This window comes from Arachis stenosperma, chromosome 6 (assembly GCF_014773155.1).
Source record: "Arachis stenosperma cultivar V10309 chromosome 6, arast.V10309.gnm1.PFL2, whole genome shotgun sequence".
NCBI classification, from domain to species: Eukaryota; Viridiplantae; Streptophyta; class Magnoliopsida; order Fabales; family Fabaceae; genus Arachis; species Arachis stenosperma.
This window is the reverse complement of record NC_080382.1, coordinates 82,103,620-82,116,382: the sequence shown is the minus strand read 5'-3', so window position 1 is coordinate 82,116,382 and position 12,763 is coordinate 82,103,620. Positions and strand designations below refer to the sequence as shown.

The window sequence follows — 12,763 nt, the reverse complement described above, 5'->3', positions numbered from 1 at the left end:
TTCAAGCATTCATTCAGAAAACAGAAAGTATTGTCACCATGTCAATATAATTAAACTAAATTCAAGGATAAATTCGAAACTTATATACTTCTTGTTCTTTTGTATTAAAAACATTTTTCATTTAAGAGAGGTGAAGGATTTATGGAATTATTTATAGCCTTAAGACATAGTTACTCAATACTAATGATCATGAGGTAGAGACACAAAACATAAACACACATATAGCATAAAAATTGAAAAATAGAGATAAGAACAAGGAAGTTAAGGAATGAGTCCACCTTAGTGAGGGTGGCACCTTTTTGAAGGAATAATGGTGCTTTTTGAGCTCCTTTATGTCTCTTCCTTGCCTCTGTTGCTTGATCCCTAGTGATTTTAGTGCTCTTATCCTTAGTTGCTCCCAATAGTTGTGTGGAGAAAAATGTATCCCCTGAGGTATCTCAGGGATTTCTAGATGAGGGAATTCCTCATGCTCTCTTGATGTGCAGTCAAATGTTCTTCTACTGAGCTATGGACCCTTGAGATGAATCTCTCCATCTTCCATGACTCGGAGGTGGAAAATTTTTTTGTCTTCCCTTTTCTCTTTTTTTTTTGAGGTTTCTCTGGCCTTAGGTGCCATTAATGGTTATGGAAAAACAAAATAGCTATGCTTTTACCACACCAAACTTAGAATGTTGCTCGCCCTCGAGCAAAGAAGAAAGAATGGAAGAAGAAGAAGAAGATATGGAGGAGAGGGGGAGGGGTGTGTATTCGGCTATGTAGGGTGGGTTTGGGTGGGAAAGAGATGATGGATGTGAGTGGTGAAGAGGTAATGGGGAAGAGAGATTGAGGTGATTGGTGGAGAAGAGAGAAGATGAGTTGAGGTAGGTGGGGATCCTGTGGGGTCCACAGATCCTGAGGTGTCAAGGATTTAACATCCCTGCACCAATGAGGCATGTAAAACGCCATCTGAGTGCAATCCTGGTGTTTAACGCTAGATTGATGCTTGTTTCTGGCGTTAAACGCCAGCTCTAAGCTTGTTCTGGGCGTTCAACGCCCATCTACAGCATGTTTCTGGCGTTGAACGCCAGCTTTCCTCAGTGTGCAATCCTGGCGTTTAAACGCCATATTACTGCATGTTTCTGGTGTTCAACGCCAGATCCATGCTCTGTTCTGGCGTTGAACGCCAGCCAAATGCTCCTTACTGGCGTTTAAACGCCAGTAAGTCCTTCCTCTAGGGTGTGATTTTTCTTTTGCTGTTTTTGATTCTATTTTTAATTTTAGTATTTTTTTGTGACCCCACATGATCATGAACCTAATAAAACATAAAAGAACAATAAAAAGAAAAATAAAATTAGATAAATAAAAATTGGGTTGCCTCCCAGTAAATGCTTCTTTAATGTCAATAGCTTGACAGTGAGCTCTCATGGAGCTTCACAGATGTTCAGAGCATTGTTGGGACCTCCCAACACCAAACTTAGAGTTTGAATGTGGGGGTTCAACACCAAACTTAGAGTTTGGTTGTGGCCTCCCAACACCAAACTTAGAGTTTGACTGTGGGGGCTCTGTTTGACTCTGCATTGAGAGAAGTTGTTCATGCTTCCTCTCATTACCAAATAACTTGGCATTTAGCTTCATGATGGCTCCTAGATATTGAGCAACTTGCTCTCCAGTTACATCTTCATCCTCTTCAGAGGAAGAATAATCTTCAAAGCTCATGAATGGCAGAAGGAGATTTAATGGAATCTCTATGGTCTCTATATGAGACTCAGATTCCTTTGGATCCTCAATAGGGAACTCCTTCCTGCTTGAGGGACGTCCCATGAGATCTTTCTCATTGGGATTCGTGTCTTCTCCCTCCTTCTTGCATTCGGCCATGTTGAGTATATCAATGGCCTTGCACTCTCTCTTTGGATTCTCTTCTGTATTGCTTGAGAGAGTACTAGGAGGGGTTTTAGTAACTTTCTTACTCAGCTGGCCTACTTGTGCCTCTAAATTTCTAATGGAGGATCTTGTTTCACTCATGAAACTTAAAGTGGCCTTAGACAGATCAGAGACTAGATTAGCTAAATTAGAAGTGCTTTGCTCAGGATTCTCTGTCTGTTACTGAGAAGATGATGGAAAAGGCTTGCTATTGCTGAGCCTAGTTCATCCACCATTATTAAAGCCTTGTTGAGGCTTTTGTTGATCCTTCCATGAGAAATTTGGATGATTTCTCCATGATGAATTGTAGGTGTTTCCATAAGGTTCACCTAAGTAATTTACCTCTGCTATTGCAGGGTTATCAGGATCATAAGCTTTTTCTTCAGAAGATGCCTCTTTAGTACTGTTGGATGCATTTTGCCATCCATTTACACTTTGGGAAATCATGTTGACTTGCTGAGTTAACATTTTGTTCTGAGCCAATATGTCATTCCGAGTATCAATCTCAAAAATTTCCTTCCTCTGAGGCACCCCATTATTCACGGAATTCCTCTCAGAAGTGTACATGAACTAGTTATTTGCAACCATATCAATAAGTTCTTGAGCTTCTATAGGCGTTTTCTTTAGGTGAATGGATCCACCTGCAGAATGGTCCAGTGACATCTTAGAGAACTCAGACAGACCATAAGGAATATATCCAGAATGGTCCATTCTAAAAGCATGTCAGAAGGACACCTTTTGGTTATCTGCTTGTATCTTTCCCAAGCTTCATAGAGGGATTCACCATCTTTTTGTTTGAATGTCTGAACATCCAATCTAAGCTTGCTCAGCTTTTGAGGAGGAAAGTATTTAGCCAAGAAGGCCGTGACCAGCTTATCCCAAGAGTCCAGGTTATCCTTTGGTTGTGAATCCAACCATGTTCTAGCTTTGTCTCTTACAGCAAAAGGGAAAAGCATGAGCCTGTGGACTTCAGGATCTACTTCATTCGTCTTTACAGTCTCGCAGATCTGCAAGAACTCAGTTAAAAACTGATAGGGATCTTCCGATGGAAGTCCATGAAATTTGCAGTTTTGTTACATTAGAGCAACTAGTTGAGGTCTCAGCTCAAAATCTTTTGTTTCAATGGCAAGAATTGAGATGCTTCTTCCATCAAACTTGGAAGTAGGTGTAGTATAATCACCAAGCATCCTTCTTGCATTATTGTTGTTAGGTTCGGCTGCCATCTCATTTTCTTGTTTGAAAATTTCAGCAAGGTTGTCTCTGGATTATTGTAATTTAGCTTCTCTTAGTTTTCTCTTCAGAGTCCTTTCAGGTTCTGGATCAGCTTCAACAAGAATGCCTTTTTCCTTGTTCCTACTCATATGAAAGAGAAGAGAACAAGAAAAGAAGAGAAGAGGAATCCTCTATGTCACAGTAATGAGGTTTCTTATTATTAGTAGAGAAGAAAGGGAATAAAGAAATGAGAATCCAAACAGAAGGGTGAGGATAGGGGTAGTGACTTGAGATGAAGAGAGGTGAAGAGAAGTGTTAGTAAATGAATAAATAAGTAGGAAAAGATGAGAGAGGGAGAAATTTTCGAAATTAATTTTGAAAAGCAGTTAATGATTTTCGAAAATTACAGGTGAGATAGAATTAAAATTAAAATTTAAAACAATTAGTTAATTAAAAAGAAATTTGAAAAAGAGGGAGATATTTTCGAAAATTAGAGAGAGAAAAGTAGTTAGGTAGTTTTGAAAAAGATAAGAAACAAACAAAAAGTCAAATAGTTAGTTGAAAAAGATTTGAAAATCAAATTTTAAAAGATAAGAAGATAAAAAGTTAGAAAAGATATTTTAAAATCAAATTTTTGAAAAAAATAAAATTTTGAAGAAGATATGATTAAAAAGATATGGTTGGAAAAGATTTAATTTTTTTAAATTAAAATTAATTACTAACTAAAAGATAAGATTCTAGAATTTAAAGATTGAACCTTTCTTAACAAGAAAGTAACAAACTTCAAATTTTTGAATCAATCGTATTAATTGTTAGCATAATTTTCGAAAATAAAGATAAAATTAAGAAAAAGATTTTTGAAAAATATTTTAAAGAATTTTCGAAAATTAATAAAAATTAAAAAGATTTAATTTTTTAAAAAGTTTTGAAAAGATAAGATTTTTAAAATTGAAATTTTGACTTGACTAACAAGAAAACAACTTATTTTTAAAAATTTTTTTGACTGAGACCAAAGATATCTAATACAATAGTAAAAAGTCCTATTTATACTAGACTAGCTACTAGGATTTACAGAAGTAAGTAATTGATGCAGAAATCCACTTCCGGGGCCCACTTGGTGTGTGCTTGGGCTGAGCTTGATCATTACACGATCTGAGGCTTATCTTGGAGTTGAACGCTAAGTTGTAACATATTTTTGGCGTTCAACTCTGGTTAGTGACGTGTTTCTGGTGTTTGACTCTAGAATGCAGCATGGAACTGGCGTTGAGCGCCAGTTTACGTCATCAAATCTCGAATAAAGTATGGACTATTATATATTTCTGGAAAGCTCTGGATGTCTAATTTCCAGCGCCATTGAGAGCGCGCCATTTGGAGTTTTGTAGCTCCAGAAAAGCCATTTCGAGTGCAGGGAGGTCAGAATCCAACAGCATCAGCAGTCCTTTATCAGCCTTCTTATTAGAGTTTTGCTCAGGTCCCTCAATTTCCGCCAGAAATTACCTGAAATCACAGAAAAACACACAAACTTATAGTAAAGTCCAGAAATGTGAATTTAGCATAAAAACTAATGAAAACATCCCTAAAAGTAGCTAGATCCTACTAAAAACTACCTAAAAACAATGCCAAAAAGCGTATAAATTATCTGGTTATCAAAAAGAAAATAAAATGTAAATAAAAGATGCATATGTGTATGAATTGGAAAGAGGATGCATGAGTGAATGTGAGAAAAGAAATAAATGGGTAGTTAGGTTATTTTGTTATGTATATAGGATGATATTGGACTAGGTGGGATACTTTAGCTAATCAAAGATCCAATCTCTTAGCCCACTTAACCATATTAATCCTACCTTTACCCTAGCCCCGTTACAACCCTCAAAAGTCCTCATGATATTTGAATTCATGAATCAAATATTAGTTGATTGTTAGATGACTTGCAAATCTTTAGGAAACATGATTAAAGGAGAATTGAGTGATTAAGCCCTACACACTGAGTAATTAGAGTGTAAACACTTTCAGTGAGGGGCTCAATTGCTCAATTCTATGTTTTCATCCCTTATCTTGTATCTTCTTGCAAGTTTTTGAACTTAATCTTGAAAAATTTCAAATCAAATCTTTGGATATGGATCATATTGCAATATTTGCTTTGCCTTGACCCTAAGTTTCTACCTTGGATTGATTGAGATTCTCTTGTTTATTTTTGCCAAACTCAATAGAAATAACAGTATATATATAGATAGATAGCATTTAGCATAGTTCTTGCATGTAGTTAGTTGCATTGAATAAATTGCTTACCCTTCGATCATTCTCCTTTGATTGTGATTAGCATGAGGACATGCTATTGTTTAAGTGTGGGGGAATTGATGAATCCATATTTGACGATATATTATGGTTTGATTTGAGTGGATTTCATCATATAAACCAGATTTATTCATCTAAATAGCATACTTTTGTATTCTCTCCCTAAATTGAGCCTAACTGTGAAAACATGCTATTTTATGCTTAATTTAATCAAATTTATCCCACTTTTAACCCATTCGATGCCTTGATGGTTTTGATGAGTGATTTCAGGTGTAATAGGTTGGAATGGCTTGATAAGAATCAAAGGAAAGCATGGAAAAGGGAGAAAACATAAAGAAATCAAAGGAGAAGAGTACATTGGCGTGTGCGTACGCACAACCTACTATGCGTATGGACAAGAACCACAAAGCCATGTGTGCGTATGCACAACTCCCTGTGCATACGCACAAGAAAAAAATCAGCAAGTGTGCGTACGAACACACCTGTGCGTATGCACAGGTCCCAACGCGTGACTCATTTAATGCAAATTACTGGGGGCGATTTTTGGGCCTCCAGGGCCCAATTTTGGACTTTCTGAAGCTGATTGAGTGCTATATCAAAGAGGGCCTCCTTCCATGTGAAAAGGGGGAGCAATAAGGGTTAGTTTTGCATCATGTAGTTCATTTCTCTTATTATTTCTTTTATTTTTGCCATTTTTATGTTATGAACACTCTTTGTTAATTTTACTTTTAGTTATTGCAATTTATGTTTAAGTTCATTCATTGCTTTCTTTAGTTGTTATTATGATTGTCTTGCTTTTGGTAGTTACAATTTATTTTTAATGCAATTTAATATTATTTTATTTTCATGCACATCAAGTGATCGATGAAATGCTTGGCTTAGTTTTCACTTAATTTTTCTCCATTCTTGGCTTGAAATTGATGACTTTGGTGATCCTTGAGTCATTGATGTCCATTCTTGTTTGATACATTAGAGTAGTTAGTTAATTTGGTTTCTATTGACTCTATGTGACCCTTAGTGTTGACATATGACTTATGGATTGAAATCAACTATGCCTATTTGACTTATCTTCGGTGTAAGGTTGACTAAGTAGGATTAACTCTTCATAATCATCATATGTTTGTGGTCAATGTCTAGGATAGGTAACCTTAGCTCTGAATTTACTTGCCAAGAGGTTTCTTGCACTTTAATTTTCCTTGCTTTGGCTGTTATTGCTTTGATGTTTAATTTCTTGCATGTTTAGTTTTCACACTCTTGGTTGAGAAATTTGGTGTTTGGTGGAATTGAGTTGTGGATGTCCATTCCGCATTGTGTGAGGATTATTAATTGGTTTGGTTTCCCTTGCTATTTTTCATACTTCATGATCATTTACTTTCTTGCTATTTACGTCTCTCGCTCTCTTTCTTAATTCCCCATGTTCCTTCATAGCCCATATTCTACATTTCATTGCAACTCACAGGGAGAACGACCCGAGGTTGAATTACTCTTGATCTCAGTTACTTTAATTTGAATTTAACATTTGATTGATGTTCAATTGTTGGGTTTGGACTATACTTGCAACGTCAATCCTATTTTTAGTGCGAAAATCCAAACCCATGCTTTTAGGCATTGTCACCTCCATCTAAAAAAGCAGTTTAAATCAAGCTAAAGAAAGTAAAAGAATGCTTGTTGGAAGGCAACCAAATCATTTCTCTTAACCAATTGGAAGAAGAGAAAAATAATTCAAGCTTAACAAGGATCAACCATCAAGCTAGTGATATTAAAAAAGCGCTTGTTGGAAGGCAAACCAACGTTGGGTAACCTCTTTCCATCTTTCTTTTTGCTTTGCATCATGCTGCATATATGTTTCATGGAATAAGTTTGGGGTTGCTACACCAACATGTTGCTTGCATTTCACTCGGTACTTGGCCCTAACCTCTCTTTGATTGTGTCACACTAAGTTTGGTGTTTGGTGCACGAAATTGCAATCACACTTTTGCAACTCCGCACAACTAACCAGCAAGTGCACTGGGTCGTCCAAGTAATAAAATCTTACGCGAGTAAAGGTCGATCCCACAGAGATTGTCAGCTTGAAGCAAGCTATGGTCATCCTGTAAATCTTAGTCTGGTGGATTCAAATGGTTATGAGGTTTTGATAATTAAAAGATAAATAAAATATAAAATAAAATAAAGATTCTTATGTAATTCGTTGGTGGGAATTTCAGATAAGCGTTTGAAGATGCTTTATTGCTTCTGAACCTCTGCTTTCCTATTGTCTTCATCCAATCATGCGTGCTCCCTTCCATGGGAAGCTGTATGTTGGTGGATCACTATTGTCAATGGCTACCATCCGTCCTCTCAGTGAAAATGGTCCAGGTACGGTTTTCACACAGCTAATCATCTGTCGGTTCTCACTTGTGTCGGAATAGGATCTCTCTATCCTTTTGCACACTGTCATTGTGCCCAACATTTGCGAGTTTGAAGCTTGCCATAGTCATCCCATCCCAGATCCTACTCAGAATACCACAGACAAGGTTTATACTTTCCGGATCTCAGGAATGCTGCCAATTGGTTCTAGCCTATACCACGAAGGTTCTAATCTCACGAATTCGAATGCTCTATTTTCAGGAGAGGCGAGTCAAATCCGTGGATCAGAGACCCAAGAGATTATACTCTGGCTATCGTCCAATGACTACGTTGAACATCATGTAGACTACTTGTGGTTGTCATGCATGCAGATCTTGGCTAAGCAAGTAACGAAGATAGTGGGTGATTGTCACGGGTCACCCCTTCATTATGACTTAACTGAATTAAGAACAAGAGTATATCTTGGAGAAGAAGTAGGCATGAATTGAAAGAAAAATAATAGTACTTGCATTAATTCATGAAGAACAGCAGAGCTCCGCACCTTAATCTATGAGGTGTAGAAAATCCACCGTTGGAAAATACATAATTGAGAAAGTTCTAGGCATGGCCGAATTGCCAGCCTCCCTCAAAGTGATCAAAAGATCAAAAGATTATCCAAAGATAAAATACAATAGTTAAAAGTGCTATTTATACTAAACTAATTAGTAGGGATTACAGAAAATAAGTAACTAAGTGCAGATAGTGCAGAAATCCACTTATGGGGCCCACTTGGTCTGTGCTTAGGTTGAACTTTGAAGCTTTCATGTGCATAGGCCATTCTTGGAGTTAAACGCCAGCTTGGATGCCAGTTTGGGCGTTTAACTCCAGTTCTAGTTCCAGTTCCAGTGTTTAACGCCAGAAAGGGTCTCTGGTGGGCGTTTGTACGCCAGTTTGGGCCGTCAAATCTCGAGCAAAGTATAGACTATTATACATTGCTGGAAAGCCCAAGATATCTACTTTTCCAACGCAATTAAGAGCACACCAATTAGGCTTTTGTAGCTCCAGAAAATTCACTTCGAGTGCAGGAAGGTCAGAATCCAACAGCATCTGCAGTCCTTTCTCAGCCTCTAAATCAGACTTTTTCTCAGGTCCCTCAATTTCAGCCAGAAAATACCTAAAATTACAGAAAAACACACAAACTCATAGTAAAGTCCAGAAATGTGATTTTTGCATAAAAACTAATAATAATATACTACAAAGTAACTAAAACATACTAAAAACTACCTAAAAACTACCAAAAAGCGTATAAGTTATCCTCTCATCACAACACCAAACTTAAATTGTTGCTTGTCCTCAAGCAACCAAAAACAAAATAGGATAAAAAGAAGAGAATATACAATAAATTTCAAAATATCAACGAAGCTTAGTTCTAATTAGATGAGCGGGACTAGTAGCTTTTTGCTTCTGAACAGTTTTGGCATCTCACTTTATCCTTTGAAGTTCAGAATGATTGGCATCCATAGGAACACAGAATTCAGATAGTGTTATTGATTCTCCTAGTTTAGTATGTTGATTCTTGAACACAGCTACTTATGAGTCTTGGCCGTGACCCTAAGCATATTGTTTTCCAGTATTACCACCGGATACATAAATGCCACAGACACATAACTGGGTGAACCTTTTCAGATTGTGACTCAGCTTTGTTAGAGTCCCCAGTTAGAGGTGCCCAGAGTTCTTAAGCACACTCTTTTGCTTTGGATCACGACTTTAACCAGTCAGTCCCAAGCTTTTCACTTAGACCTACATGACACAAGCACATGGTTAGGGACAGCTTGAATTAGCCGCTTAGGCCAGGATTTTATTCCTTTGGGCCTTCATATCCATTAATGCTCAAAGCCTTGGATCCTCTTTACCCTTGCCTTTTAGTTTAAAGGGTTACTGGCTTTTTGCTCTTGCCTTTTTGTTCAAAGAGCTATTGGCTTTTTCTGCTTGCTTTTCTTCTTTTTTTTTCTTTTTTTTTTGCCATTTTTTTGCAAGCTTTGTGTTTTTCACTGCTTTTTCTTGCTTCAAGAATCAATTTTATGATTTTTCAGATTATCAATAACATTTCTCTTTTTTCATTATTGTTTCAAGAGCCAACAATTTTAACATTCATAAACTTCACTATCAAAAATATGCATTGTTCAAGCATTCATTCAGAAAACAACAAGTGTTGCCACCACATCAAAATAATTAAACTAATTTCAAGATAGAGTTTGAAATTCATGTACTTCTTGTTGTTTTGCAATTAGAAACATTTTTTAAGAAAGGTGAAAGATTCATGGAACATTCATAGCTTTAAGACATAGACACTAGACACTAATGATCATGTAATAAAGACACAAACATAGTCAAACATAAAGCATAAAAACCGAAAAATAGAAAAACAAATAACAAGGAAATTAAAGAATGGGTTCACCTTAGTGACGGTGGCTAGTTCTTCTTCTTGAAGATCCTATAGAGTGCTTGAGCTCCTCAATATCTCTTCCTTGCCTTTGTTGCTCCTCTCTCATGGCCTTTTGGTCCTCTCTAATTTTATGGAGGATGATGGAGTGCTCTTGGTGCTCTACTCTTAGTTGCTCCATGTTGGAACTCAATTCTCCTAAAGGGGTGCTGAGTTGCTCCCAATAGTTGTGTGGAGGGAAACGCATCCCTTGAGGCATCTCAGGGATTTCTTGATGAGGGAATTCCTCATGCTCTTGTTGAGGTCCATGAGTGGGCTCTCTTTTTTGCTCCATCCTCTTTCTAGTGATGGACTTTTGAGATGAATCTTTCCATCTCCCATGACTCGGAGTTGGAAGGAACTGCCTTCCCTTTCCTCTTCCTAGAGATTTCTCCGGCCTTAGGTGCCATTAATGGTTATGGAAAAACAAAAAGTAGAGATTTTTCCCACACCAAACTTAAAAGGTTTGCTCGTCCTCGAGCAAAAGAAGAAATAAGGGAGTAGAAGAAGAAGAAATGGAGGAGATGGAAGTGTATGAGTGGTTCGGCCAAGGGGGTGAAGAAGTGTTTGTGATGTGTGAAATTAAGGGTGGTAAGGAGGGGTATTTATAGGGTAAGGAAGAGAGGGAATCCGTGTGAGAATGGGTGGGTTTGGGAGGGAAATATTTTGAATTTGAATGGTGAGGTAGGTGGGATTTTATGAGGGGTTTGGGGAATAGTGTTATAGAAAGATGTGAAGAGGAGAGAGAATGAGTTAGGGTAGGTGGGGATTGGTGTGCGAAATTGTGATCACTACTTTTCACAACTCAAATAATCCCTAGTAATGGCCCCAAGAACTTGGTGCTCAATACCATGGCATAAACACAACTTTGCACAACTAACCAGCAAGTGCACTGGGTCGTCCAAGTAATAAACCTTACGCGAGTAAGGGTCGATCCCACGGAGATTGTTGGTATGAAGCAAGCTATGGTCACCTTGTAAGTCTTAGTCAGGCAGACTCAAATGGGTATAGTGATATACGAATAAAGCATAAAGATAAAGATAGAGGTACTTATGTAATTCATTGGTAGGAACTTCAGATAAGCGTATGAAGATGTCTTCCCTTCCGTCTCTCTGCTTTCCTACTGTCTTCATCCAATCCTTCTTACTCTTTTCCATGGCAAGCTTATGCAAGGGTTTCACCGTTGTCAGTGGCTACCTCCCATCCTCTCAGTGAAAACGTTCCTATGCTCTGTCACAGCATAGGCTAATCATCTGTTGGTTCTCGGTCAGGCCGGAATAGAATCCAGTGATTCTTTTGCGTCTGTCACTAACGCCCCGCCTGCTAGGAGTTTGAAGCACGTCACAGTCATTCAATCATTGAATCATACTCAGAATACCACAGACAAGGTTAGACCTTCCGGATTCTCTTGAATGCCGCCATCAGTTCTAGCCTATACCACGAAGACTCTGATCTCACAGAATGGCTGGCTCGTTTGTCAGGCGAGCACTCGGTTGTCAGGCGATCAACCATGCATCGTGTATCAGGAATCCAAGAGATATTCACCCAATCTAAAGTAGAACGGAGGTGGTTGTCAGTCACACGTTCATAGGTGAGAATGATGATGAGTGTCACGGATCATCACATTCATCAAGTTGAAGAACAAGTGATATCTTGGACAAAGAACAAGCGGAATTGAATAGAAGAACAATAGTAATTGCATTAATACTCGAGGTACAGCAGAGCTCCACACCTTAATCTATGGTGTGTAGAAACTCCACCGCTGAAAATACATAAGAACAAGGTCTAGGCATGGCCGTGAGGCCAGCCTCCCAATGATCTAAGAACTAGATGTCCAAAGATTCCTCTAAATACAATAGCAAAAGGTCCTACTTATAGAGAACTAGTAGCCTAAGGTTTACAGAGATGAGTAAATGACATAAAAATCCACTTCTGGGCCCACTTGGTGTGTGCTTGGGCTGAGCAATGAAGCATTTTCGTGTAGAGACTCCTCTTGGAGTTAAACGCCAGCTTTAGTGCCAGTTTGGGCGTTTAACTCCTATTTTGGTGCCAGTTCCGGCGTTTAACACTGGAATTCCTGAGGGTGACTTTGTACGCCGGTTTGGGCCATCAAATCTTGGGCAAAGTATGGACTATCATATATTGCTGGAAAGCCCAGGATGTCTACTTTCCAACGCCATTAAGAGCGCGCCAATTGGGCTTCTGTAGCTCCAGAAAATCCACTTCGAGTGCAGGGAGGTCAGAATCCAACAGCATCTGCAGTCCTTTTCAGTCTCTGAATCAGATTTTTGCTCAGGTCCCTCAATTTCAGCCAGAAAATACCTGAAATCACAGAAAAACACACAAACTCATAGTAAAGTCCAGAAAAGTGAATTTTAACTAAAAACTAATAAAAAGTATACTAAAAACTAACTAAAACTACTAAAAACATACTAAAAACAATGCCAAAAAGCGTATAAATTATCCGCTCATCACAACACCAAACTTAAATTGTTGCTTGTCCCCAAGCAATTGAAAATCAAATAAGATAAAAAGAAGAGAATATACTAT

General features: G+C 38.0%; 1 non-coding gene across 1 annotated transcript; it reads left to right on the top strand.

Annotated features, from left to right (window-relative positions):
* Nucleotides 1–2,615: 2,615 nt before the first annotated feature.
* Nucleotides 2,616–2,723, top strand: LOC130937826 (small nucleolar RNA R71). Its single transcript, XR_009069022.1, has one exon. It is a non-coding gene; the product is annotated as a small nucleolar RNA R71 (small nucleolar RNA).
* Nucleotides 2,724–12,763: the final 10,040 nt, after the last annotated feature.